This window comes from Sycon ciliatum, chromosome 7 (assembly GCF_964019385.1).
Source record: "Sycon ciliatum chromosome 7, ocSycCili1.1, whole genome shotgun sequence".
Classification (NCBI taxonomy): Eukaryota; Metazoa; Porifera; class Calcarea; order Leucosolenida; family Sycettidae; genus Sycon; species Sycon ciliatum.
In genome coordinates this window covers 31,454,577-31,469,167 of record NC_088649.1, presented here as the reverse complement: position 1 = coordinate 31,469,167, position 14,591 = coordinate 31,454,577, and positions in this window count along the sequence as shown.

The following is a 14,591-nucleotide window of genomic DNA, read 5'->3' as shown; positions in this document are numbered from 1 at the left end:
TAGAGTTATTGACAAGGGGCTCTCAAAGCCCCTAAATAGCTCCACAAGCTACATACATGTATATGAATAAGAATGAAGCTCGCAAGAAGAGCCCAGCATTTCATTTGCTTCCATTCTACTTTTAGTAGTCCTAAGTGGTGCTGAGTTACCATAACTTACCAGAAGAAAATATTCTTTCATACCACACTAAGTCTCTCTGCACACAAACCACAAAACTACCCAATATAGTGGTACACAAGCATAATGGAAGTGAGATAATGCATGTAACCTCGTTCTAAAATAGTTAGTGCATGGCAGGGAGGGTCTTATGGCTTGTTTGTGCCCTTCAGGTTAGCCCTCAGGCTAACCTGTCGGGCACTAACAAGCCATAAGGCCCTCCCTGCCATGCACTAACCTATAAATAGTATACTGGGATACTAAAATAGCTATTTCAGACCAGTAGTTCAGGCCAAAAACGAAGCAAGGTGTAAATAGAATAAACACCTTTGTCTTGTGTTTATGGGAATATAAAGACTGTTTATATAAACCTCGGCCACGTCTCGGTTTTTATAGCAGTGTTTATATTGCCATAAACACTACGACATCGGTGTTTATTCTATACATATACCCCCGCTCAGAACGGTCGCTGATTGGCTGAAATGGCCCAAATCGTTTCGTACGATGGGATAAGCTCCTGGAAACAATGAAAAGTTGTAAGGGCCCTGACGAAGTTTGCCTTATACAGTCCGCGCGCCAAGCCCTTGAGTAGCCTGTTTTTTATTTGCAACTGCGGGAAAAATCGAGGTGCAAAAGATGACAAGGACACAATTGTTTTGTTGGGCATTATTTGCAACCTTATTTGGATCTGAACTGGCGTGTGCTGGAGGAATCCTTGTTCATAACTTGGTTTGCTGCTGAGGTATGTCTCTTTGTCACCTATGGCACTTTAGCTGAGGTTCGGTGCGCCCAACCGTAGACCATGAAGACCTGTGTTTGCACTATATATTTTTTCGTCGTAATCGTACCATCAACTTGCTTGTCGTGCTGGAGTGGATAGCATATAGCGGACACTCTCGGCTTATACCCTAAGCCAAAGGTAGATATTATATTTGGGTATGGATTCCCAAAGCACATCCCAATCAGGCTATGCAAAATGGAGCGGACCACAATTTCGTGGAGGTATGTCGAATTGTGTGGAATTTTGCACTAAAGTAATTGTGATTGAACAAGGGCGTTTTGGCTGCTTATTTTCCTTGGGCACCTCTACATTGCAAAATAGTCCGCTTGCTGTTTTGTCTTCGACATCTATACGGAATTTCTATGTAAGTTGTGTGATTGGGGCCCAGATTTTAATCAAAATCCAGCAGTATTCCTGGCTGCTGATTTAGTTGGCTAAAGTTCTGGCTGAAGGTAGTCTGTTGAACAGTTTCTTTTGTATGTACCATGGTAGGACGTTCATTACAGAATTATACTTGAAGTAGATGGAGTACATAGTCAAAGAAACTGTTTATGTAGTTTAGCACAACTGCACAGAAGTGCAGGGCCTGAAAGAAAAGCAAGAGCTAGAGACTCAGCGTCCGCAGCATGTGTGTTCGAATTGAGCGTCATATGCGCACACTCATACACACACACACACACACACACACACACACACACACGCACATCATTGGACCATTGGACGCCCATCGCTGGAGGCGATGATAGGGATGCTACAGGAGAAGCCATAGAAGCACACACACACGCGCGCGCGCGCGTCATCTGGCGCGGGTTGGGTGTTGCGTCCTGAACATTCTGTACTTGCAGCCTTATCTTGATCACGTGTGATAGCGGTGTCACAGGTTTTTGCCGTATTCTCTGGATTCTCTTTGCTTTCTGTAGATGGTCTTGCACGCTCGTCATCAACAGCACTAGGTGCAGTGGGCCAATCAGGCTGAATGCCATCATCCAGCTTTGACTGGGGTGTAGATAAGTGTCTCTGCGTGCTCTGATGGTCGACTTGTGGCTTCTGGCCTTCAATATTTTTGTTCTTGCACGGGACCTCAGCCTGCCTCGCATACCCTGTGGTTCACTCGTGTTGGCAGGCTGTGATGCACAGTGGAATCCTTGATGTGGCACTCCGTCTATGTTGTTGCACGCGACGATATTGCCACTGATGGGCTTTGGTGTGATGTTCTGAATTGATGTACCATGAAAGCCTCTTGATTGGTTTCCGCAGTACATTCGCCTGCCTGGCTCGTTTTTGTCGATATTATCCACTGTTGCAATGGAGAACTTTGCGTGAGGTATCTCACTGTTCATTCCGAGCTCTGATTTCTTGTCAATGATGGTCTTTTGATATCGCTTGTAAGAGTCGACACCTGCTGTTGCGCCGACTCGAGTTAGTACTCGCATGAGCTCGCTGGAATTGCTATGTGCATCCACAAAGTCCGAAAGAACAAGCTGGAAAGGGTAAGTGCTTGCTGGTGTGCTTGCATGCATCATGCATGATAGAACAAACAAGCGACGAATCCTCTTTGCACGGTGGTTGGATGCTTGACTTCCTTCTGACTCCTATTGGCCTTACATCATCAGCCAAATGTTTCCCCACAACTCACTGTCCACACTATCCACCACTGCGTCCAGCTTCATTTCCGACAGTGAAGTTAGGTCGTTGTGCTCTTTGTGCTTGAATTCTTGTGCTTGATTTTTGATTTGTGAGTGCATTGCAGCCGAGAGCTCTGACACGAAGGATGATGGGCCACTGGGTTGGCTTGTGTGCTGTGAGTGCTGGGTTTCATTTTGTGCTCTGTGTTTCAGGGTCTGGGATCGTGCAACGGCGAGGGAATTGTATAAGCACAGAACTGTGTCACACCCTGTACGATACAGGAGCGTACCTCGTTTCTTACTGGTACCATATGACCCATGGCTGAGATGAGCGCCAAGCTTCGAAATAAGGCTGGACAGTAGCCACCGGCTGTTGCAGTCGATGGATGGTGAAGAAGAGGTGAAGAAAACAGCAGCCGTTGCCAGAAGAAGAGAACGGTTCTCGAGGAATGCAAGATTGACGAATCTTGCTGTTGCCATCAATGGGGACTCCTCATTTCGTCTGTTATACTCTGCACCAGGCTCTCCAGCTTGAAGTCAGTAGTGTGACTGTCCACCATATCCAGTTGGCCTTTATAACAGGCGAGGCAAACGGCACTATCCACGGTGACCGTAAGACCACGCCCAGCGTGCAGCTGACGCTGAACAGTTCCGACTTTCGGACATTTACGCTTACCACCACTTATTTGTGCGCCGCACATGGTGCATGTGGGCCTGTTGCTGTCATGTAGCTGCATGTTATGCCGGTTGCACAGACCCGCTGGCTGATCGTTTGCGTGTACTTTCACGTTTTATAAACTTCTCGGCCAGCTCTACTGCTTGTAATGAAACTGTGACATGCCGTGGCAAATCACAACCATCTACTGAGCATTCTAGTGTTGTTGCGGGTACAGGTGCTGGTGCTGCTGTTGCTGCTGCTGCTGCAACATGCTGTGCAGGCATTGCTTCTGTAGGCTGCACGTTGTCAGCTACAGACATTGGCTCTGCTGAATGATTTATGAGCCTTTTCATGCATTTCTTGCAGATACATGCATTTCGTGGTATTTTAGGATGATGTGCATATTCCCAGCATTGCGTGGTCTCGGAGTGGGCATATCTGCCATCAAGGGGAACATCTTGGCAGGCTACGCATGGTCCGCATTGCCTGTCAGGGTGCAGTTTCGAGCTCTGGCTTTGGTGGCCCATTTGGACTTGGTCACAGTGCGGACACGCGTGGTTTCTCGTGGCTTCTTCCTGGCCTATAGCAACACCATCTGTCCACCCATTCGCGTAGTTTTAACAGAGATAGAGCCTTGCAAAATAAGACGGCTCACAATCTCCTGCGACGTATCTACGAAATGGGGAATTGAGAAGAGAAACAAGAAGACACCGTAACGACGTGAGATGTCGAATATCGAGGTGCACTTTCGATGTGCTCATCGCTCACCCTTATAACACCATATCGGCGCCAAAGCAATCGATATAGGAGGATAAGCCTGTATTCTCAAGGTAACCTATAGTCGAAAATTGAGAAGAATTCGGTATGTCATTAAATTCGTCTTCAAATTTCCCGCGGTTGCAATTAAAAGTGCAACTTTTAGACGACTTTTTTGAACTTGGCGCACGGACTGTATACATCGCCTGGTACACAATACAACAATAACAGTCAAGATTGGGTCTGCCACATCGCAACCATTTCAAGGAGATGGCCTCTGTCCCGTGCTACTTATATGCTATCTCTAGGCTGCTCTACATGAGTGAGATATCGGGCAGTGCGTTGGAGTCGCTACGACATGTCATTGACGTCGCGAAGGAGAAAGGGTCGTCTAGCTGGCTGACGTGCCGTCCGCTTAAGAAGTATCATTTTAATTTATCAAAGGAAGAGTTCTGGGACGGACTCTGCCTCCGTTACGGATGGACACCGGCCAGGGTACCGTCAAACTACTCTTGCGGCCAAGAGGCAACTGTCGCGCATTCCCTGTCGTGCCCCTATGGAGGGTTTCCCTCCATTAGACACAATTAGTACAGGGCCAATTCAAAAAATCGACCTCTAAAACACCTGCCTTGACACATGTTGGCTAACATGGATTTTTCGGTGTTATTTGATAGATAATGTCTTCAAGAGCATCTTTGCCAAGTATGGCGTGTCCAATCGCGTCCAAAGGTCCCGAACTCGCCCTCGATAGGAATACAAAATTGCCGAAAAAACTAAGTTCTCATCGGCTATATTCAAGCATTTTCAAGACATTCTCGGTACTATAATTATTGGCTGGACCTGGGCGTTTTTACCTTTTTAGGTGCCAGGAGCTATAGTAACACCGTTCATACACAGAATGCGAACCGACGCGTGCACGGACTTTGTACGAGAGTTGGAGCATCAAAGTAGTGTAGTTGTGATATACCAGAAATAAGATGACTGTAATATGACTGTAATGATTGTGTTATCTCGTTTGAACACTTCAAAGGTCTTCAATTTTTGCATTGACTCGGTGGCGCTTTTGCTGTCGAAACCTCCACGGATGGATCGATGCGAAGTTTAGCATACATGTTCATAACCATTAACCCTCATTACAGCTTGGCTCCCCGGAAAAGTACTTCGAAGTAGACATAATTCCAAGAAGGAGCAGCACAACTATTATATGTGGAAAGGTCATCATAGCTTCATAGGACGACTCTACAACCGTGGACAGTTTCAGACCTGGCTTACTTCATCCAGCTGGAATTAATTCATTTACTGTGTGAGTACCGCTGCACAGGAGTGTTACATTGGACGAGCATTTGACTCGAATCTACATGTACAAGAGCAGCTAGTGTCAGTACATGTACTATGAGTTGAACACACCAACCGTGGTGATCAGCTGCCATTTCCACAACGCCTATTTACCAGCTCAACAGCTCTAGGACAACTGCCTTAGGAGTGGATGCTGCAGTGAGACGGAGTAGCTAAGTTGTGTGAGTGTTGCAAAAAAGAAATCCGAGTACCTGGATGTAACCTATCACAATATGCGACACCAGCAATAGAAGAATCTTTTCCCTGTCACGGAATTTGATGGCTGGGTCTAGGCAGCGTGAAACCACAGTTATACTTATAAAACACTAACTGCAAGGAAGAGTCTGATGTCCAATGTCATGGCTTGTCTCTCCTGAACTGATCACGGCATGTAGTTGATGCGATTGCGGTGAAGAGGGAAAACATGTTACCTCATGTACTAGTGGCTTACAAATTGTCCATGACTGCAGAGCCAACAGTAGTGGTGTACATGTAGATGATGGTGTAGGTGATGGTGTAGAGATGGGTTGTACGGCGTAGAGTTTCCAAGGCTGAGACGGAAGATCAACTCAGTTAAAGTAAAACACATGGAAGCGAAAGTTTTTTATATCACGATGTTGGGATCGATCAGGTTTTTATAAACTGCAGTTATTCACATGTAAATGTTGTCCAACAGCAGCCCTGAGGTATTTTCAAAACATTTAAGAATAGATGCGAGCTAGCCAATTTTTGGACTGTTATCTATGCAAAGGATTTTAGTATTTCGTTTTCACCAGTTCTTCATTACAGGAGTGCCATTGCATACAAGCAGTGCTCTCCTTATATTGCCGCAAGATCTATCTTATTATCTACACGCACTTCGAGTAAATTAGTTCAGATTGCAACTGTCCTATAGCATTTCTTACCTTAGACTCTGACCGTTTCCTACCCACCTTTTCCTTCTCCTATCAGTACTATGGTTACAATACCTATTCTGTCAGTTGAAGTGTAACGCCGAACCGTCTGACGCTTTTCTCTGTGTATGCATTCTGGTAATTATAATAATGCATGTATGTAAATAGTATCATGTACCTGCTAGCTGCACATGCATACACATACATGTATGCTAACATTCAACGTGACATGAAATGTACATGTACAATAGACAAGTTTCACTGCACTTTGGAAATTTTGTTTTGACACTACAAAACTACAGTACTTGTTGGCGTTCTGTGTCTACTGCTTAATCTGAGCAAAATGAGGTGCTACTTGGGCATATACGTGTCCGTAGAAATGGATATAGGAGCAATTCTAATTAGGTTTCCATGGTAATAACGGCCTTTCCTATTTTGATGTTTTTCACCATGTCCGGACGCAATTCGGCAATCGAAACCTATGCCATCGTATTTAGGAGGCAATAACCATCCAGGAACGGTCATAAAATCCATGTTAACCAACATGTGTCAAGTAAAAGTGAGAAATTTCAAATGGGCCCTAGGACTAAAATTTATATATTCGGGACGTCACGGCCCGGTTGCTGCACGAGGTGTACACCAGTGTGTCCATCGAGCCCCTGCTGCAACCGCTGACGGGGGAGCGTCTTCGCTACCGGACCGCGAATGTGGAGGACCGTGCCTGGTTGGATGTCGCTGCCAATGGTTTGTGGGGCAGTCGTTTTGAGCGTACACTTATTGATGTACTGGTTTTTAACCCTCACTCACGCTCAAATCGATCTGCTCCACATACTATTGTGTATCAGCGACACGAAAAAGAAAAGAGAAGGCACTATGAGGAGCGGGTGAGCCAGTTTGAGCAAGCCTCTTTTGTTCAGGCGGTCATGTCAGCCAGTGGCGGAATGGGTCCAGCGTCAACAGTACTATATAAACGCATTGCTCATCTGTTGGCTGAGAAGAGAGAGAAGAGAGGGGTGAGCACTACTCTCATGTTATGGCATTTGTTGGATGCAGGATTTCCTTCAGCCTTCTGAAATCCTGTATCATGTGCATTCGCGCTTGTAGGCGTATAAATTTTAGTTTGAAATTTGCACCCTCCTGCGGAGCCCACGCTGCTTTGGCAGTGGCGGAGGCTCGCTTGCCGACCTAACCGTCGGAGACCATCATGAACAATGGACTGACTAATTATTCACTTGTCCTGTCTTTCTAAATAACATGTTATTGCACATGTTCTTGGTTTAATTTTGGGCCTTTTTCGTGCTTTGGAAAAAAACGTGAGCGCAGAGCCAGTTTCCCAACCAGACCAGCAACAGACCACATACTCCCCCACCAGACCGGATATGCTCATGACATCAATTTCTATTCAAGGGATCGCAAGTGGCTGGAGGCCAGTCTGCCCATACTATCGGACCCTCTCCGTAAGTGGTAATTAAAGGTCAACCTATCAAAGACTGAGTGGCCAGGGAAAGAAGTTGGCAGCCAGCGTTGCGGAGGACATGAGAGAGACCGGAATGACTATCACGGAAGGGCGGGATCTAGACCTGGCGACTGAGCGGGAGTAGTATAGACTGAGGGGTCCTGGACCAAGCTTCGGTGGTCCAGTGTCGTCAAACTCGATACCGCATCTTACTTCGAAGAAATAGAAAAATCCAAAACCACAACAGGAATCGAAACAAGATTGGACATAACCCTGATCAAGGTCGGTTTACTAAAATATCTTAACAAATCTCCATTCAACAAACTTGTGGATGAAATTCAGAGGATCAAGGAAGTAGCAAATAAAGATAAAAAGGTTAAAGTGCTTTATCCATTCCTACTTTCGATTGATGAAGAAGATGATGTGAAACGGACCAATTTATCTTGCTAACCCAATCAATGGCTGTAAATATTGATAATGGCACAAATTTTGACCTGATATCTCTAGATTTCAGGAAAGCTTTCGACCGGGTCGACCACTCTATACTCCTAAAGAAATTCGGTAAGATTGCTACAGCTTCGTCAGTAAAATGGCTGAAGAGCTTCTTAGGGGATCGACAAATTGAAGTGAAGGTACATAGCACTAAATCGAAGAAGCGGAGCATCAACTGCGGAGTGCCTCAAGGTTCCCACCTTTCACCACTCCTATTCCTACTCTATATAAATGACCTGCCCAACGCTATGCAACATTGCACGCAATATCTATTTGCAGATGATGTCACCCTCCTACTGGCTTACAAACCTGAAGACACCCTCGCCAGTAGAGCGAACATGCAGTCTGATCTCGATGCATGTCAAACATGGGGCAGGAACAATGGAGGTGAATTCTCAGCAAGCAAGACATCCGTGCTGTGCCATAGAGCTATCAATGATACACCACCTGCAGGAATCCAATACCAAATGTACAATGAGCCATTAACGGTGGTTTCTGAACTGCAACATCTTGGCATCACCTTGACCGACAACCTGGATTTCCGCAAACATGTCGCCTCAATAACTTCGAAGTTCAGATATCGAGTGCACCTACTGTCAATTATGTCCCAGCAACTTACGCCTTCGGCAATGATCATACTGTACAAAGGGTTCGTAAGACCTGTGATCGAATATAGCTGTACGGTGTGGTCGTTTGGATCTAATAAGAAACCCATGACCACTCTTGATCAATTACAGGCAAGGTTTGCTAGAGCTCTACTGAAAAAGAAAAAAATTGCATTTGATTACACTTCTTCCAAATCTGTCTTAAATTCTATATGCTCCCTAGAGTCACTAGCCTATCGTCGTCAAATCATCAGTCTCACTACTTTTCACAGATATGTTTTCCATCATCGTGATTACCTTGCTGATTTCCATTTCAAGATTACGAATAGTGAGCGACGACCAAATAAAATCATTCTTCCCAAATTTAAATCATTGTCTAAGTCTCTCTTCATGTTCCGAACTGCTATTCTATGGAACTGTTTACCCCCCAGTCTAACATCGGAAGCCTCGCTCTATAAGTTCAAAGCTGCCCTCAGGAAATTTACAGCTGACTATGCTTATGCAATCAACGGAATTCCGCCACCTTGCAGTTGATTTTCCCCATTTCTCTCCTCATCAATCCCTACTTCTCTTTGTACATACATCTACATCTACTGTTCTTTCAATCAAATGAACCCCTCGATAGGCACATTGCCTTTGGGTCATTTCATAATAATAATAATAATAATAATCAAGATCAAACCATTCATTTCAAAGTGTGAACAATTTCAAAATAGACTTGATGATATATGGGAGAATTATACTCAATGATGCAGACAGCCAGACTGTTTCGGCCAATGAGGCCTCATCAGTGCAACTCCGAGCTTAAAATAGGATTGAACTGTCAGCCATGGCTACGAGAACCACAGATATTAGGACAGCTCAATGTACTAGCGCTGAGAGTGCTCAAACTGCTAGAAGCAGCGGACAAAGCATAAAGCTAACCAGCGCAAGTGCGTCCTATGGAGAGTGCTCTACAAGATCGAAATCTAGGAGCAAAATACTCAATGATGCAGACAGCCAGACTGTTCCGGCCAATGAGGCCTCATCAGTGCAAATCCGAGCTTAAAATAGGATTGAACTGTCAGCCATGGCTACGAGAACTACAGAGAATTATATAAAATTGAATGAGTGAAGCACACCACTTGACTACGTATAAAATTGAATGTGTAAGAAAGGTAAAAAATGTCTGTTTTTCCAGGTCACTGGACACACTGCTTCAGAATATCCGGAGTATAACTCATGAAGGAAATGCTGCTGTCAAACCCCTCCTCAGCCAGATATCTTGATATTTCATGGTGACGGAATGCGAGCGTAGTACATCCAACTTCTGTGATAATTTTATCTTTTTGTGTCTAATGGTGATAAAGTTATCTTATTTACTGTTTCTCCGAAAATAACGTGTCTATGACTCCGGAGTGTTGTCATTCCTCTATGGAACACGGATTGATCCAAGAGACAATTTCGGAAATTACCATGTGTAATTGTTTTCTTGGGCACTGCTGTTTTCACCCCTTTGCTCTTTTTCCGCTTTCCTCACCAGAGTAACTGTACATCTTGGAGCGAAGTCCCACAAACTCAGGTATCAGTTTCCCACCGAGTTCGTCTTTGAACAAGCCTGTCAAGCCAACAATGTTCTTGTTTTTCGCAGAATAGAGCGGATGTGATTGATCATAATTGCTTGTATCATACTTCTCAAGAATCTCACTCATGTCATCAAACAGACCATCAGTAAAGAAATGAAGAACCAAGCTGACTGTATCGTTATACAAGAGTCTCACATCAGAGCAATATAACGTGTTCAGGTGATTGTTGTAAAAGACATCCATGAGCGTCTTTGAGAGATCCAAAATCGACATCCCAACATATATGGGCTTGTTGAGGTATTGTACGTTGGTCAACAAGCTGTTTGATTCTTTTCTCCTGACGACTTCTCAACAATTTTATATTGACTCTCCCCCGAACTTTTTCCATAGTTTTCCCAAACACCGCATTGTTCATCAGTTTATAGAAGTCCTTAGAGAATTCATCCTTGGCCTTCTTCCGGAGATCAGTGTTCTTCTGGATGTAGTCTCTCATCCACGGCTTCTGATTTCAAAACACGATGGATTTTGACACAACGTAGTCCAAGCTGAGTGTAGAGTTTCAAATTTCGATAATGGAGAACGTCCTTTGTCTTGTACCTCAAGTTTGCTACAAGTTTCAGAGCATCTACTGCGGAAGAATTCAGTTGTCAACAGGCTCCTGTTGGTATGGAGATAGCATGCCCTCCTTGGATTGGATTGGATTTTTTATTTATAGTGGTGACTATAACAGACAATTGCCTTATAACAATAGACCCACTCGAGGGAAAGATGCAAAAAGATATGAATAATTAATATAATAGACTACCGGTATTGGATAGGTGATCATGTTCGCATTTTGCATAGCTGAAAGTCATAATTACTAGCGTGAAAAAGCAAGGCATTGGGGTAACAGTTTCTTAAAACGGGCGGAGTTATCCACACAGCGAGCTAGAGGGTGCAAATCATTCCACAGCTTAGCACATTGGAAGGAAGCGCCATGACGGGCAAAGGCAGTTCTGAGCATGGGCAACTTAAGAGTGCGTGATACAAGGCTGCGCGTTGCAAGACCATTATTTAAACGCTCGAACATTTGACTTAATGTGACACTACAGCGGCCTTCCAAACAGCGCCACGTCAGATACAGTAATTTCTTGCAATACATGGTTGCCAAACGATCTAGACCAAGTCTCGCAAATAAAGGGCTTGATGGGCTACAAAAACCAGTATCGTACACTGAACGCAAAGCTCGCTTTAGCATTCGTTCAAGCCTACCTAACTGGGTTAAGGAAAGGCCAACAGAAAAACAATTTGATGCATATAGAAAATCTGGCAACACTAGGCACTTTACGAAGGTTTCTCGGCAAGTCAGCGGAATATTGTGTCGATTTCGGAACAGAATACCAATTTTACTGGCTAGTTTGGAGACCATAGAATCAACTTGAGTGCTCCAAGAAAGATCCTGGTCCAAATGTATTCCAAGGTACTTTGCACATGTCACTTGCTTGAGCTGCACTCCATGGCAGTAGACTGCAAATTGGTGGTCAGTAATATGTGGCGTAGACAGGAAGAGCACTTGTGTCTTCCGAGCATTTAGAATTAAATTGCGGTTTGACAGCCAGGTACTAATGGCTGAGACAGCTGCAGACAGGGAGTTGCTAAGCGCATTCTTCTGCGTACCGCAAACATACAATAGAATATCGTCAGCAAATTGAATAACTTTCACACAAAACTCGGAGACAATGGACTGGATCGAACGAACATAGAGTACAAAAAGCAGCGGACCAAGAACAGAGCCCTGGGGAACGCCACACATGCAGGGGAAACGAGGGCTATAGTTCTCAGCAATGTGCACTATTTGGCGACGATTGGACAAATAGTCGGCAAACCAAACTAATGCTGAACCAGATATGCCAAGCTCAAACAAATCATTAATGAGCACTTGGTGCCTGACCTTGTCAAATGCTTTGGACATATCCACGAGCACAGCACCAGTAATTTGTCCGGCATCGCGAGCGCGAACAAACGTGTCCGTGACGAAAACTAGAGCGTCTTCCGTTGAATGTTGACGTCTAAAGCCAAACTGACAGGGAGGGTACAAATTCTCCTTGTCCAGAAATGAGGATAGTTGTCTATCCTTGACGGAAGGACGTTCCGGAGCAACTGGATAATCGTTGCGCTCCTCATGAAGTTCGTGTGGATATTCCAGATCACAATCAACTATATACCCCGATGAGAAATCATCTCTAGTATTCAGTATCGTGTTTAGGAGTTTCTCTGATGGTTTCTCCCACCGAAAATCAGACACTGGTAGATGCTGTGACATTGTCCAACCATAGAGATTGTCTGCATTGAGATATTGGATAAATGACGATGGCTGATCAGCATCATATTTCACCTGATAACGGTTATTAAAAAGAATAAAAAACTCGACGGGTTCGCGTACCGGGCAGGTCAAGAAAAAGGAGTCGTACAACTCTCTGGTCAAGAGCCACCTTTCCGCTTCCGTGGGACGCCACCACCCCATGATCAGGCGTCAAATGCAGCTCCTGAACGGTGGGGGACGATTAGCCCTTGGCGGATTATGCCGGCATAATATTTGGCATAATCTTGGGATTTCGTCCAAAAATTATGCTCCGGCATAATATACGGATTCCAAAGTGTAAGGTCGGCATAATCTTTCGGTTTAGACAAAAGTTATGCTTAGGGGCATTATACAGCTTTGTCAGAAAGCCTTCAGATGTTTTTTTTAAATACCCCAGTTACGACTCCTTGTCATAGCCCTTGGCGGATTATGCCGGCATAATATTTGGCATTATCTTGGGATTTTGTCAAAACATGCTCCGGCATATTACACGGATTCCAACGTGTAAGGTCGGCATAATCTATCGGTTTAGCCAAAAATTATGCTTAGGGCATGGCCGTGTGTGTATGCGTGGTTTCTCAATCCTCTATGTACAGCGTGAATACATAGTGGGACCGACCATAATTCAGCATATATTTTGGCATAATTGTGGCATAATCAAAAGCAAAATTTGACGACTGGCCGAGCATAGTCCGCCACTGGCTAGGGACGATAGATCAGATCCACCAACCAGAGGCCAAAGGCCTAAATCCCAATTGCCACATCCATGTTTTACTCATTCCAGGCCACGAGTTCCCAATGAACTGTGGGTCGCAGCACGGTTGGAAAAAATCCTTCCACTTCCAAGCAGGACTTGAACCTGGTACCTCTCGTTTCTCAATCATGGTCTTAGACCAACCCGCTGTGCCTGCCTGCATTAGCAGCAGCATATCATTGTGAGACCATCGACACACTACCGTATTTTCCGGGGTATAAGCCGCACCGGGGTATAAGCCGCACCCCCCTTTTTGAGGCAAAGTATTGACTAAAAGTTGGTATTCGGAGTATAAGCCGCACCCAAAAACCAAGATTTTTTACACTCATTGACAAATGGCCTTTCTACAAATTTATTATGGTTTAACCAGGCAGGCACAGTGGGTTGGTCAAAGACCATGATTGAGATACGAGAGGTACCTGGTTCAAGCCCTGCCTGGGAGCGGTTTTTCCAGCCGTGCTGCTACCCACAGTCAACTGGGAACTTGTTGCCAGGCACAAGGGGTACATGGATGCAGCTAATGGGGCCGTTCTCGGCACTTGTGCCAGTGGTTGTGAGACTTATCCACTCACCCCCACCGTTAGGCGCTGCATCTGCCGCTAGGATTTACCGGGTGTTAGCGGCCGTCGTGAGTTCCCTTCGGGAACGGACACGATAATTTACTTTTTTTATTTTTTTTATTATGGTTATGGAGCTAAATACCATGTTAGATCAGATTATGAAGTGTTAGTGCACCACAGGTTGCTGCAGAGATGTTGGTGTATTGCTGTGTTGACTACAGATCACTCCATGTCATCTGCACTATCTTCAGTCTCGCTGCCACTGTTGTTGATCAGCAACACAGGCGCGAAGCTGAGTCGAATGACATGTCACATGACGTCAGCATGCATACTGATGTATGCCAAGCATTCATTCGTGCAAGCATATTCGGTGTATAAGCCGCAGGGGCGATTTTGGTCCGATTTTTAGCGAACAAAAGTGCGGCTTATACCCCGGAAAATACACAGACTATCACTAGCTACATAGTACTCTGATTCTGGCACGTTATTTCTGCATTGAATAGTGATTGATTTTCCACGCCGAATTTCCGACGCTGCATGGTTGGTTGGTTGGTATCTTTTATTTTACTTCGCCAGAATGAACAGGCATTGCTGCCTTCTTGCCTGGACAAGTG